General features: G+C 41.8%; 1 long non-coding RNA gene across 1 annotated transcript; it reads left to right on the forward strand.

Annotated features, from left to right (window-relative positions):
• Positions 1-8,742: 8,742 nt before the first annotated feature.
• LOC127570348 (uncharacterized) lies at positions 8,743-11,557 on the forward strand. Its single transcript, XR_007956351.1, has 3 exons — positions 8,743-9,057; positions 9,384-9,496; positions 10,772-11,557. It is a non-coding gene; the product is annotated as an uncharacterized LOC127570348 (long non-coding RNA).
• The last annotated feature ends 2,207 nt before the right edge of the window (positions 11,558-13,764 follow it).

Raw genomic sequence — 13,764 nt, forward strand, 5'->3', positions numbered from 1 at the left:
CAGCCCGGACCTTTAATGAGTTGTGATCTCAGAGCAAATATTCTCTCACGCCGAGGTTACAAAATAAAACCATAAATTTGATCTGCCCAACACAACCCGCGCAATCCCGGACAGGAAAGGCAGCACGGGCGGAGAATATCGGATTGAGATTTTCGTCAGAGCCCTGAAGGTTAACACTCGGGCCTCAATCTGATGAAAACCCTGAGAAAATCTAAACGGGAGCAAGACGTGTACCCATTGAACATAGCTTACTGCCCAATTAAAGTGACCCTTAAAAGCTTCTGCTTCGGCGTCTGTTTCTTCTCTAATGTGGATGGATAAACTAAAGAATAAAAACAAATGCCACAGATGCAGGATGTGAAAACGCCGCTAGAAGCAAATGCACGATTATTTAAATCAGTCTAAAAATATTTAGGAAACTGGAAACCCTTGTGTGGATTGTCTTTTTGAGCTTCACCTTGAGCTGGATAATGATTCACCCTGTCTGTGTTTTAGTGGAAGGTTCTTACTTAGCTCCTGCCTTCCGTGGTTTTGTCTCTGGGAAAGGGTCTAAAAGCGTCTGGTTTACAGAAGGCTTTTTAAATCGAGATGTTTTCTCCTTATTTAATCTTTTATTATTAGGTATTCGGAGGATATTTGAAACGGGTAAAAACGCAATCAGGTCCCAATTCCAGGCACTGACACACATCGGATTCAGGCGCGGGGGCTCCAAATAATTCCACACACACATTCATTCCCTCTCTCTCTCCCATACACAGAAACACCATACACACACACCCATACACAGAAACACCACACACACACACACCCATACACAGAAACACCCCACACACACACACACAGAAACACAATAAACACACACCCATACACAGAAACACCCCACACACACAGAAACACAATAAACATACACACACACAGGAACACAATAAACACATACACACACAGAAACACAATAAACACATACACAGAAATGCCATAAACACACACACACAGAAACACCATAACCACACACACACACACACAGAAATGCCATAAACACACACACACACAGAAACGCCATAAACACACACACGCGCACACACACACACACAGAAACACCATAAAGACACATACACAGAAACGCCATAAACACACACACACAGAAACAACATAACCACACATACACAGAAACACCATAAACTCTCACACACACAAACACCATAAACACACAAACACAGAAATACCATAAACACACACACAGAAATGCCATAAACACACACACACACACACCCAGAAACACCATAAATACACATACACAGAAAAACTATGAACGCACAACCAGAAACACCATAAACTCACACACACAGAAATACCATAAACACACGCACACAGAGAAACACCATAAACAGACACACAGAGAAACACCATAAACACACACACACACAGAAATGCCATAAACACACACACAGAAACGTCATAAACACACACACAGAAACACTATAAACACACACACAGAAACACCATAAACACGCAAACACACACACACACACAGAAAGACCATAAACACAAATACACAGAAAAACCATAAACTCACACACAGAACCACAATAAACACACACATACACAGAAACGACATAAACAAACACACAGAAATGCCATAAACACACACACATGCAGAAACACCATAAACACACACAGAAAAACACCATAAACACACACATAGAACACCATAAACACAGACACACAGAAACACCATAAACACACACACAGAAACACCATAAACACACACAAGGAAACACCATAAACACACACACACACAGAAACACCAAATACACACAGAGAAACACCATAAACACACAGAAACATCATAAATACACATACGCAGAAAAACACCAAAAACACACACACAGAAACACCATAAACGCACATACACATAGAGAAGAACCATAAACACACATACACCGAAAAACCATAAACACACACACAGAAACACCATAAACACACTCACAGAAACACCATAAACACACACACACATACACAGAAACACTATAAACTCACACACACAGAGAAATGCCATAAGCACACACACACAGAAACACCATAAACACACACACAGAAACACATAAACATACACACACAGAAACACCATAAACACACACACAGAAATACCATAAACACACTCACAGAAACAGCATAAACACACACACAGAGAAACACCATAAACACACTCACAGAAACACCATAAACACACACACACAGAAACATCATAAACACACACAGAAGCACTGTAAACACACACACAGAAATACCATAAACACACACAGAAATACCATAAACACACATACACGGAAAAACAATAAACACACACAAAGGAACACCATAAACACACACACATAGACACACCATAAACACACACACACACAGAAACACCATAAAAACACACACACAGAAACACCATAAACACACACACACAGAAACGCCATAAACACACACACAGAAACACCATAAAGATACAAACAAACAGAAACACAAAAGCAGAAGCACCATAAACAAATAGGGAGATAGAAGGGAACCACCATGAACATACACACACACATTATGCACACTCTCGCACCGAAGCACAATGATCACATGCAAACACACAACACAATATTTCACACACACAAACTCATACTGCGCACAACAGAAATACAACCACACGCAAACACCCAGAAACAATGCAATATATCTCTTTCACACACACACGCTCACACACAACCTCACCTCATGCACAACTTTTCATGAGTTAAGTCACACATGCAAACACAGACAGACACACTTCCACACGCAGCACACACCCAGCTCACACACGCGCACACACACACACACACACGAATCTGATGTACACACAATACATACATTCAGATACATCCGGATCCACGTTCAAGCACTTACAAACATCAGGGGACAGCACACTCGTGTGTCAATCAAGCACAAACATTTGCACCTTATTCCACTCTAAATTAACCCAGGAGGCAGCTTTACAGATTTTCAAAAAATGGGGAATGATGACAACCTTGTTTAAACATATTCAGTACAAGAAGTTGAAAAGTATGCAGCGAGACAGACGAGTCGATAGTAAACTGGGCATTATCGAGAGGGAAATATCGGCGCAAATTTAACGCCAAAAAGAAAATGTGGATGTGTCGCCGGCGGACCCGCCTGGTATCCAGTTAGCTCATTAAAACAGTGTGCTGTGCGGCGCTGTAATTATACTGTACGCGCTAGAAATATATGGCTTTAATTACGAAACCCGTTAACATTTTGACCTTTAAAACTCGCGAATTAATTAACTTGTAACATTGAAGCATATGTCTTCTCTACAAAGAGCTGGGCGTTAGTGAAGGGTAATACTGTGAGCGCTTTGCTGTTTTGGTCAAGCGGGTTTTGATGAGTTTCGGCGGTTTTATTTAGGATTTTTCCGTCATTTTCTGCGGTTTCATCTGACCAAATGCAATTGCGCGGGGAACACCCTCTGCTTCAGACCCAAGCTCTTAGATTTGAAAAGGAGTAAGGATGCTGGAAATAAACCCTGCGAAAAGCGCGGCCTAGCGAAATTCGTTAATGAACGCTCCAAGTCGAGAGCTGGGCTTAACTCTTGTGGCAGAGTAAACCGCGCACTTGGAAGGAGCCAGCGTACAGCGATGTTAGTCGCTTCTGACCGTGAACATAAATTTTTCGCCCAGCGCCGATTCCGTGCCCGGGTTCCGCGCCGCATTTCGCCCCTCAGCCCCTGGGTTATATCGGAGCGGGTCCATAAAACTTCAGTCTACCCACCGTACACAATTGTGCCCCGGGTGCAGTTTTACTGCATAGGTTATGATGTGATATGTTAAAGCTGGTATAATGACGGTGGTGACAATGAATGCAGAGCCACTCCAAGTTTATTTTTAACTAGCAGAATGCTCAATAGGCTGGAGGTTAACGTAGATAACTATTGTTTTATCCAGCAGGGTCATTAAAATGGTGTTGATTGAGTTGGCCTGAAATGCGGACGGTACTGCAGGGCCGGAGATAGAGAGGCGAGAACATCTGACTCCGTTTTCGCCTCGGATTGTACGGGTTTCTGAGGGCAATCAAACTGTGACGCCGAGCATCATCACTCTGGTACCAGCGACCAACACAGGCCCGGCACAGCACCGGGAAATCTAATAAGCATTTCGAGAATTTTTTTTCTCATCATTTAATATTAATAAACTCGTCAACACGATGCTGAGAGACATTGATACATGTTGGTACAAATAACAATGTTATAGCTAGCTGGAGAGAGAGTGGTATATACAGGCGCCGCTGTTGCCTCATTAAAGAAGATATATGCTCATAAGCTGACATAAAATTTACTGGCGGACGTGTAAATGTGTAATATCTGTGTCCGCACGTTTGTGTTGTATTTATTTCTGTATCTGTGCGTGCGTTTGTGTAGATGCACAGTGTTTCTGTGTGTGCGTGCGTATGTGTGATGTTTGCGTATGTGTGCTGTGTTTGCATGTGATGTAAGCATGTTTAGATAGTGATATGTGTCTGGTGTTTGATTCTTTGTGTGTAGGTTTGTGTCTGTGCGAGGGGAATGTGTGCGTGTGTGTGTGTGATGTTCGTGTATGTAATCTTTGTGTTTTTATGTTTGTGTGTGATGTGTAGTGTTTATATGTCGTGTGTAATGTTTGTTCGTGATGTGTAATATTTGTGTGTGTCATGTTTGTGTGTGTGATGCGTGATTTTTGTGTGTGTGGTGTTTAATATTAATACACAAGTAAAGCTTGTGTGCATGATGTGTAATATTTGTGTGTGTAATGTTTGTGTGTGTAGAGTGTAATGTTTGTATGTGTAGTTTCGTCTGTGTAATGTTTGTGTTGTAATTTGTAGTGTTTGTGTGTGTGATGTTTTGTGTAATGTCTGTGTGTGATGTTTCTGAGTGTAATATTTGTGTGTAATGTGTGATACTTATGCGTGTTATGTGTAATTTTTGTGTGTGTAAAGTTTCTGGGTGTAATATGTGATTTGTGTGTGTGTGATGTTTAATATTTGTGTGTGTAATGCTTGAGTGATTCCGTGTGCATGGTGCTTGTGTGTAATGTTTGTGCGTATATAATGTGTAATATTTGTTGTATATGTTGCTGTTGGCGGGGAAAGAGGAAACGATGATGCTTCCGCTCCAATCTATTTAATTCTGTAACCAGGAAAGGTAAAATAATTTGAGATGAACTAGTTAACAAACTAGATTGAGGGGGTGGGGAGGTGATAGTTACTGAAATATCTGAACAGACAGAGGAAGGAAGGGGAAACCCGTCCTTGGTACCAGACATTAATTCCTGGCTGGGGAGGAGAGGAGCTCCCTTTAATATTCACCTGATTAAGCCGGTGTAATGCTGTCTCTGTGCACCCACTGATATTAACGATGGTCTTAAAGGATAATATAATGGGTGAAAATAACAATTTTCTCATTCTGCGGTTTACCAGACATTGAGGTTGCCATTTGGACGAGACTTAAAGTGTAAAATTAATATTGATTTGAGGTTTTAAAAATTAATCTGGTGTGCAGCAGCGGGCGTTCGTCGTAGAAGTAAATCTTAACTATATGATGCCACTTTGAAGGATCACTTGAGACAAACGCGAATATAATTAGAATGGCTGATTTTATATGTATATTGTAAATTAGCCTATAAGCACATCTTGTTCCTTTGCAAAGCTAGAAACAAAACTCCAACCACAGTTTATAGAAAAGCTATTGATCTGTTCGGTGTGAGTACAGTCCGAACTCTCCTGAAAATTGTCTCATTCACCCGCTGGTAATTAACAAAGCAGAAGTGCTCCCAAGAATTTTGCATATGCAGTCACCTGAAATATTTACGGGAAGTCTAATTTTGCGATGGTAAAACCCATTAAACTACGCCCTGAAATACAAATATTTTCGCTCTGCTAGCAAGGAATGCATTGGGAAAGGAGCGCAGTGCCAGAAAAGATGAGACAGGCGCTATGTTCATCATTCGACTGATGGACCAGCGTTAACCATGTAATAAATAGGTCAAATTAATACATTGCAAACTCTGTAACATAATGGAAACATAATAAAATCTATATTGCTTTTTTTCGGTCTTCAGATGGAAGTTTGCCCATTTGTTTCCATTTAAAAGGAGTGGAACGGGCTTGCTTGCATGTTTGACTGGGTTATTTATACAGGTGCAGCATTGAGATATTCGCTGGCGGTGCGTTTAATGGAGAAAAGTTGAAAAGACGTTTGCCCAGTAACAGCATTTATTAATCGGCACCGCAAACCAATGTGCAAGCTGAGAAGGGCCTAGACCGTTCAAATTACCGACAATCTATAGAAGTTTATGTTGCATTAGTTCTTGTTATTTATGTATTTACGTTGAACCGTGCAAATCCCGTTGTTTGCAGGATCATTTAATCAAGGTTGTTATTCGTGAACAAGGCAATCTCACTGGCTGTTTCGGAAAGCAGCCCGATCATGTTGCGGCGAATTTTGTGAAATCTGCTAGCCCGTGCTTTTACCTACTCGCCATTTGGCGTCAACTGAAGAAATTTAGTGGGAAAGCCGGGGCTCTCAATAAAGTGTCGAATTATCAGATTAGGGTACAGAGCAGCTGTCCGTGATAGAGACATACGTCAATCACTTAGACAGCGGTCCTCGCTGCCAGCTCCTCAAATTTCACCTACTGCCTTCGCTTTAGGACTTTGCAGGCTCCCACTGATACGGCGATACCGGTGTAAATTGATATGTCAAAACTATGTATTGCACTTTTGGATGAGATGACTTCGGATTAAATGTGGTGCAGCACGGAGGAGCCATTCGCTAATCATAGACACTTGTATACGTTTGATTGCGTGCAGATGTAGCCAGCCGCTACTGTCCACTGCTGCCAGATATCAGTAAAATATAACAGTTAACAAAATGTAACCAGATTCATTTTCCAATGATGTGTGTATTAATATTAAAATATGTTATAGATAGATAAACATGTGCATGAGCCTGTCCTTACATTCTGTCTTTAAATTGTCCTCAAATAGCCTTTTAATGTACCAATAGAAAGGTAAAGTCCATTATATATAGTTATGGATACTAAACATTTGATTTCCTATTTATTTTTATTCTAAATTCTTACGTCTCGCCAATAAAACCTAATGCAAGAAGACCGCCATATATGACATAATGTTACCATGTTCTTGGAAATAATCTTATAATTAGGGCAAATTCGAGTTATTCTTTGGCCCTTGGTCGTTTGGTTATCAGAGTGTAGCAGGTTCCTGAAACAGGCTGCCCTGAATTCGCAGCGGTGACACCGTCTGCGGGATCCCGTATGTAACTTGTAATCATGCACAAAGCTCATAATTTCGAACTCTAAATTTCAATCAGTAAATTTCAAATGTGTTACTTTGTAAAGCTGCACGAAGCTGATCAAACTTGAGAGAGAAAATTGCACTTGTAATCTGCCTTATATTTTCTGTGCCTGCCATGATGTTTACAATTGTACATTCCTGATGAAGGTTTAATGGTCATGATATTGTCCTGTCTTCTTGCATTAGCGAAGGTGGGATAAATACTTGGATCAATTATATTTTACACTTAAATCTGTTAATAGTTTTTTTTTACTTTGGAAGGCATCTCCGCCGAGGGTAACAAATTAAAGCGATGTATTCATCCAACTAAAAAAGCTCAGCAAAAGAAGAGTTTTCCACCAAACTTTTACTCTCTTTACATAACGACAGTGTTGTGATATCCTATCGGTTTAAGATTCACTGAACGAGAAAGAGTTGACATCACGTCATGACCAAGTAAGAGTTTCACAAGAGTTCCTCTAATATCTGGATAACACAAGTTCGATTCACTTCACAGACAAGAATTTCAGAAGCAACCCTGGTCAACGAATAAAATAAATCGCTCCTTTCTAGATACCTTCCAATGTTCACGTAAAAGGAACCGTTTCGAATCAAACCACATTTTCTGATTATATTCGGTTACATAAAACAAATATATAATTTACTCAGTAGGTTGAATACCCCGCCAAAAATTCCTTCAGAGAAGCAGTTTAACTTTACCACTTCACCATAAGATTAAGGCAAAATTATTGCTTTCAACGTTCTAACGGAAGCAGGGAAGGCGAGTTTTTAAAGTACTCTAAGTGAGTAGCTAGATTTTCAATGTAAGAGATAGCCCTGCTGCTGGGTTTACGGATAGGAATGTATGAAGTATTGTTGTGTGAGGAGACGGACAGCATTTTTCATATTTCAAGCCTGCTAGTAGATTATCTCGGGATATTAGCTCTGCCCGGTACTACACGTCTCCAGTATTAATACAACCAATGCCCTTTTGACTGACGTGTGCTGATAAACTTTAAACCTCAAACAAAACCTCACCCAAGGCATCGGCCAGAGTCACTAAAATGAAATTCAGACCTTGTTGCACCAGACACATCGGCAGGTGGCAGTAGAGAGCAACTGTTAAAACTTCAAGCTCCTGAAAGTCAAAGTCACCTTCAGAGCAAATCCCAACATTTTAGTGAAACCGCATATGGTTTTACTGGCTGATGCTATCAAATGCGGCCCTCTAACCTCCTAAAGAACGATGTCCATTAATAAACCTGGAATACCTTCCTTTAAAAAATAAACGATTTCCCATTCAGAAACGATTTTCAAAAGCGTCAAGATTCATATTCAGTTGGATAAAATTTGATTTCCGACATTTAATCTACAAATACTTACCTTTTTATTCCTGTAAGACTGGAAGTGTTGTAGTAACGGACTAGGGTTAAGGTAGGAATTACGAGCGCTGTGGAAGACGTCTGACTTTCTGCCTGTGCCATTTCATTCGCCATAGGACCCAGGGACTTGCACTGGCCCAGATATAAGCAAAGACCTTCCAGACAAGGCAGAGAAAGAAATCACTGAAGGGAAACCGCGTTTAAAAAAATCAGCAATGCATAAACGAGCCGGGAGTCCAAGACAGTCGCTGTCCTTTCTTCTCTCCGGTCTGACTCGGTTCTTTATTTAAAGAGGCAGTAATGTTGGGAGGTATCCGTATTGGTAATTAAAATCTTAACACAATTTATGTGGCTGTTTTATATAATCGTGTGCCAATCAACGGCTATAATTGTAGTGTCAAAATAGTGGAAAGGCGGCATGTGTCGGCGATATTAGTTGGAGGTAGAATAAATTAGAGGCAGTTAATAGTGTTGTTCTCATAGTGGGCGATGTGTTAGTGGATTTAGAAGACGCAAAAATGTTGTCCCGGATTTGTTGTATTTTTCGTTATTAATCGCGTTGAAATGCGGGGGGGGGGGGAGTGCTGCAAACTACGGAAGACTATCTAATCGATGCAACTGTGTGTATTCTTTTCTTTGCGGAGGAAGTCACATTAAAGCAAGCGTACAACGTCCATATACATAATTCATAAATCCTCAACTCCAGACATCAACCCTCCCTTCAGATAACCAGAGCCCGAAAACTGAACTCAAGACCTGCGGTAAGTTCATGTTTGAGGTCATTGGTGAAAAGTGTTGTTACAAATGTCTTGTACTCCAGATGCCTGTTTTTGTGCGTTGTCAGAGGAGGCAAACACATGTTTACAGGCGCACAAGTAAATAACTTCACGGGCTCTCAGGGCAGCCTGTCCAACGGATGCCATGCGTTTGTTAGCTCGGTGTCTAATTTTACTTCCAGGTAAGGCAATGCTCTACTGCACAGCTAAAGAGACTGCAAGCAACATCCCAACAAGTCAAAATCTTAATTTGAGTCAACATTTTGTGTACACAGTGCCCGCCCGGTTCTGGCGCCAAGTTCTGATTTGGTTCAGGGGTAGAAATGAAAATAGAAAAGAACGTTTCATGGCCCTTTCTGGGAATATGTTGGGAAAATAACCAGTAACCAAAAGGTCGAACCGCGATTATAGCCTCGAATCAACCACTTCTCGTCAGTCTCATCTCAGTTACGAAATTCCGAGTTATATTAACAATATTTGTCATCTCCCCCTGATGCTTGAGGAACAGACTCCGTCATAGTCGATACTCTGCGGGAAAATACATCCCAACAGGAGACTCAACCCCCCCCCCCCTCATCCCCCAACCCCCAGGGATGATTTGAATGGGCCCAGAAATGTGAATGGGATCCGATTGGTTTTAAACACCCGGGGTTTGGTAGATGGGCCCCACAGAGGGAGGGGAGACGCCGTCACGCTACGAAGTCCGCTTCGAACCGGACGCTTGGTGAACTTGGAAGTTCAGTAAACTTGAATATTTGGGGGCAGAAGAGGCGGTGGTAAGTGGAGTGTGTTCACCCTCCGACCCCCACCCTCTCCCTCCTCCCTGTGAGCTGGCAAAGCGTTGAAACGTTTGGGAGTCACCCCAACCCGCTGTGCCCTGAGTCGTGTATCACGGTGCAGCGTGGCGCGCCAGAGCACCCCACCTGCCACCTTGCCAAGAGTGAGTATTCTGCTATTCAATCTGGGAGCAGGTTAAAATCGATCTGAAGGTAGTCTTTCGTGGGGGTAGATTAGCTGACGTGTATCTGAACCTGAGCGGTGTTATGGCTGGGAGCTATGAAACTATTAGTAACGCCGTCTTTAACTTAGCCCACTGATAACGCCGGCTCTTTATGAGGGCTAACGAAAATGGCGCCAGAGTTTTAGTTCACATGAAGAAAACACCTGTTGCGACAAATCTGTCAAGTAGTCAGGAAGAAAGGTAATTCTAACTCGAGCTGCGATGCGATGGGTCATTCCCGAATAATTGTTTCTCCACAGGCGGACTGGCACTCGTGCAGCCGCTGAACTCCAGGTGAAGCCCGTCCTGTGCCCACCTTTGGGAGACAGACCTTCAGAAACCATTGGAGGAAGTACAAACGCGCAAGGAGAGACCCTATCCCCACTGAACAAGGTTAACGAGCTAAAACACTGCAAGCGGTTTCCACCAAGCAGGGGGGTTCACAGAGAGTGAGAGGGGGTTGGGTGGGGGGTGAGAGGGGGTTGGGTGGGGAGGGGGAAGAGCAACCTCAGAATGTGTTACCAATGCGGGCTTCCAGTACACTGGAAACACTCAGTCTGGGAATAAAAAAACTTTCTGCACAGTTTGGACAGCGATGCTGTTGAGAGGTAATTAACGAACTTGCAGTGATTTTACAACCCTTCCACTAAATGGTGGGCATCTATCTGTTTTATGCACTGGAATCCCAAACATAGCACGGAGTAAACGGATCACTGTGGAAAACACTCTGCGGAGAGAAGGGGAGATGGTGTGGGCAGCTATACCAACACAACGCCTCCAATTATTTCAGTCAAGAGCTCAAAACTAAATAAAATCCACTCAGTGCACTGCTCCTTCTGTACAAATAGACCCCTAGATTTATAGATACAGAATATAGATGTTATATTATCTACGGCATATATAATATTTGTTTTATAGACGGATGATCTGAGTATCTAAACTTTGCAGCCTGTTAACTTGCTTTCCCAATGGTCACCATAAATTTAATGAAATCTAATTTTTTCACAAATGATACAGCTGTATTTCAATAAAATCATTACTTATTACCCCAAATTTTATTCTTGTAATTTTAAAGAGTGAAGTTGCAACGTTAATGTGGGACACAGTGGGAATATCTCTGACTTCTAACACTCGTTCACTCGGACTTCTACGATGCTAATAACAGCGCCACATGATCAGACTATGAATTATTCCGCCTTTCTCAATCCTTACTAAAATTCCGGGTGTGAATATTATCCGGGCCTCACGAAGTGTTGGATGAATTCTGAATCCACTGCACTGTGTGTCGTCCAAGGACACTATCGCAGATCGAACAGAAGAGCCAACCTCTGGCAGGTATTGAATCAAGGAGTTAGGGTGGGAATTTTTCCTCCCTCTTTTTTAATAACAGAGTGAATGCACTGGTGTGTTATGGAAACCTGCCGCATTACCAACTCCTCTGTGGCTCCGGCACCAATTAATATTCCATTGACCTTTAAAGACAAAACGCGGTGCCGTGGTCTGCACAGATTAAAGTAGGTAGGATTTTAAAAGAACAAGCTGATGTCTCTCACCTGTTATAGTCTCCGTTTGTGCGGCGTCGTGTGCACTGTACAAACTTGTTGCTTCCCAGTAATCTGCAGGAGAGAGAGAACTTTCGGAGAGAAAGTTCGGAATGCCTTCAGGTTGAACCTGTGCAGTTTTCGAGAACACAGCTCGTTTAAAGAGCTTTAATTTACCCGCCCCTGTAATATTAAGGCAAATCACGTTATTGACGTGCAGTTTGTGGGAAAGTTAATGCGCAGTAAAGTTTGGGCAGCGAAACCGGTGAATCGCTAGAATAAGCAAACATTGTTTGTAAGCGTCTCTGTATGAGACAGAAATGGGCATTCGGGCTAGAAATACTCGGAGAAAGAGGCTCCAACATTGTATTACTTACCAGAGTCTGTAGCACCCACTCTAACTGGATTGTAGAAAATCTGAGATGAACACAGACACAAAAAGATCAAATCATTACACGCCCAAAACAAATATGATACTTCAGGGTGTGGCGAGAGCCGAAGAGAGTCTAATCTGCGGCATTTACCTAACCCTCAACAAATTCAGTTTGTATCTCCGCTCTTCAATTGTCGTCCTGTTTCCATAACCGAGAGCACGGTCAAATATTAAGGATGGAAGGAAGGGGAACGTAACCAACGCCCTTCTTCCCAGCTGAAGGGAAGACTAACGAACAAACGACAAGATCTAAAGAACAGGTGGTGATGTGGCTTGGGAGACTGAATTGTTGCAAAAATTCGGTTATCGAAGATGCTTTCGTTTGCCGCCATTGCCCATTTATAACCCTGCTATTAATTCTGTAATCCAGAAAAATGAATGCACTTTGCACTCCTATCAATACACACCAGTCACAAATTGTGGAAGAAAATTTATCCGTTTCTTTTTTTAAAAAAAGAGTCAATAAAGTCTGGCCGTGTGCACATGTTTAATTACAGCAATAATCTCCCCGATTGAGAACATGGAGTTAAAGTTCGGAGAACAGATGTGTCCCTAAATCATCCCTCTCTTTATTCACTACACAATAAAATTAATGATGAACTTGGGATAAAACAAGTCTTGGTTTTTGTTGAAAAATAAAGCCACGGGAAGTAAGCAAATGGAAAACAGGAGTACAAGCAAGATCGGTACTAACAGAGAACCCACCACCTATTTGGAAAAAGCACTCCGTGACATTATTATTCGAAAATGTGTGAGCATTTCTTTATAACTGGGCGCGAAGTAAATAATCGTGGACAATGGAATAGTGGTAATAGTTCAAACTACAACCCAGCAGAGTAAGGGAAGGTGCCGCAGCACACCCCAAAGCACATAGGCATGGAGAGTGCATATGTGGTTCATGTTTTGCATATTTGTGCAAATGCTTGTATGCATGTTCGTTCGTGTGTACTTGCTTGTGCTTTAATGTGTTCGTATACATGCATGTTATATTGCACACGTATGTTTTCATATCTGTTTTTAGGCGGCTGTGCATGTCTATTTATATGTACATGTGAGTTTTACGTGTGTGTGCATCAATTTACCTAGATGTGTGTGAGCAAATGCCAGTGCCAATGTGCGTGTGTATATAAATGATTATGTGTGTGAGAGTGTGTTTAGATCTGTCTGTGTCTGCATGTGTGTGTGAGAGAGAGACGTGTGTGTGTGTGTGTGTGTGTGTGTGTGTGTGTGTTTGTTGTGTGTGAAGGAGCTTTAATATCCTTTTGTGTGTCTGTGAGTT

This window comes from Pristis pectinata, chromosome 5 (assembly GCF_009764475.1).
Source record: "Pristis pectinata isolate sPriPec2 chromosome 5, sPriPec2.1.pri, whole genome shotgun sequence".
In the NCBI taxonomy this organism is placed as follows: Eukaryota; Metazoa; Chordata; class Chondrichthyes; order Rhinopristiformes; family Pristidae; genus Pristis; species Pristis pectinata.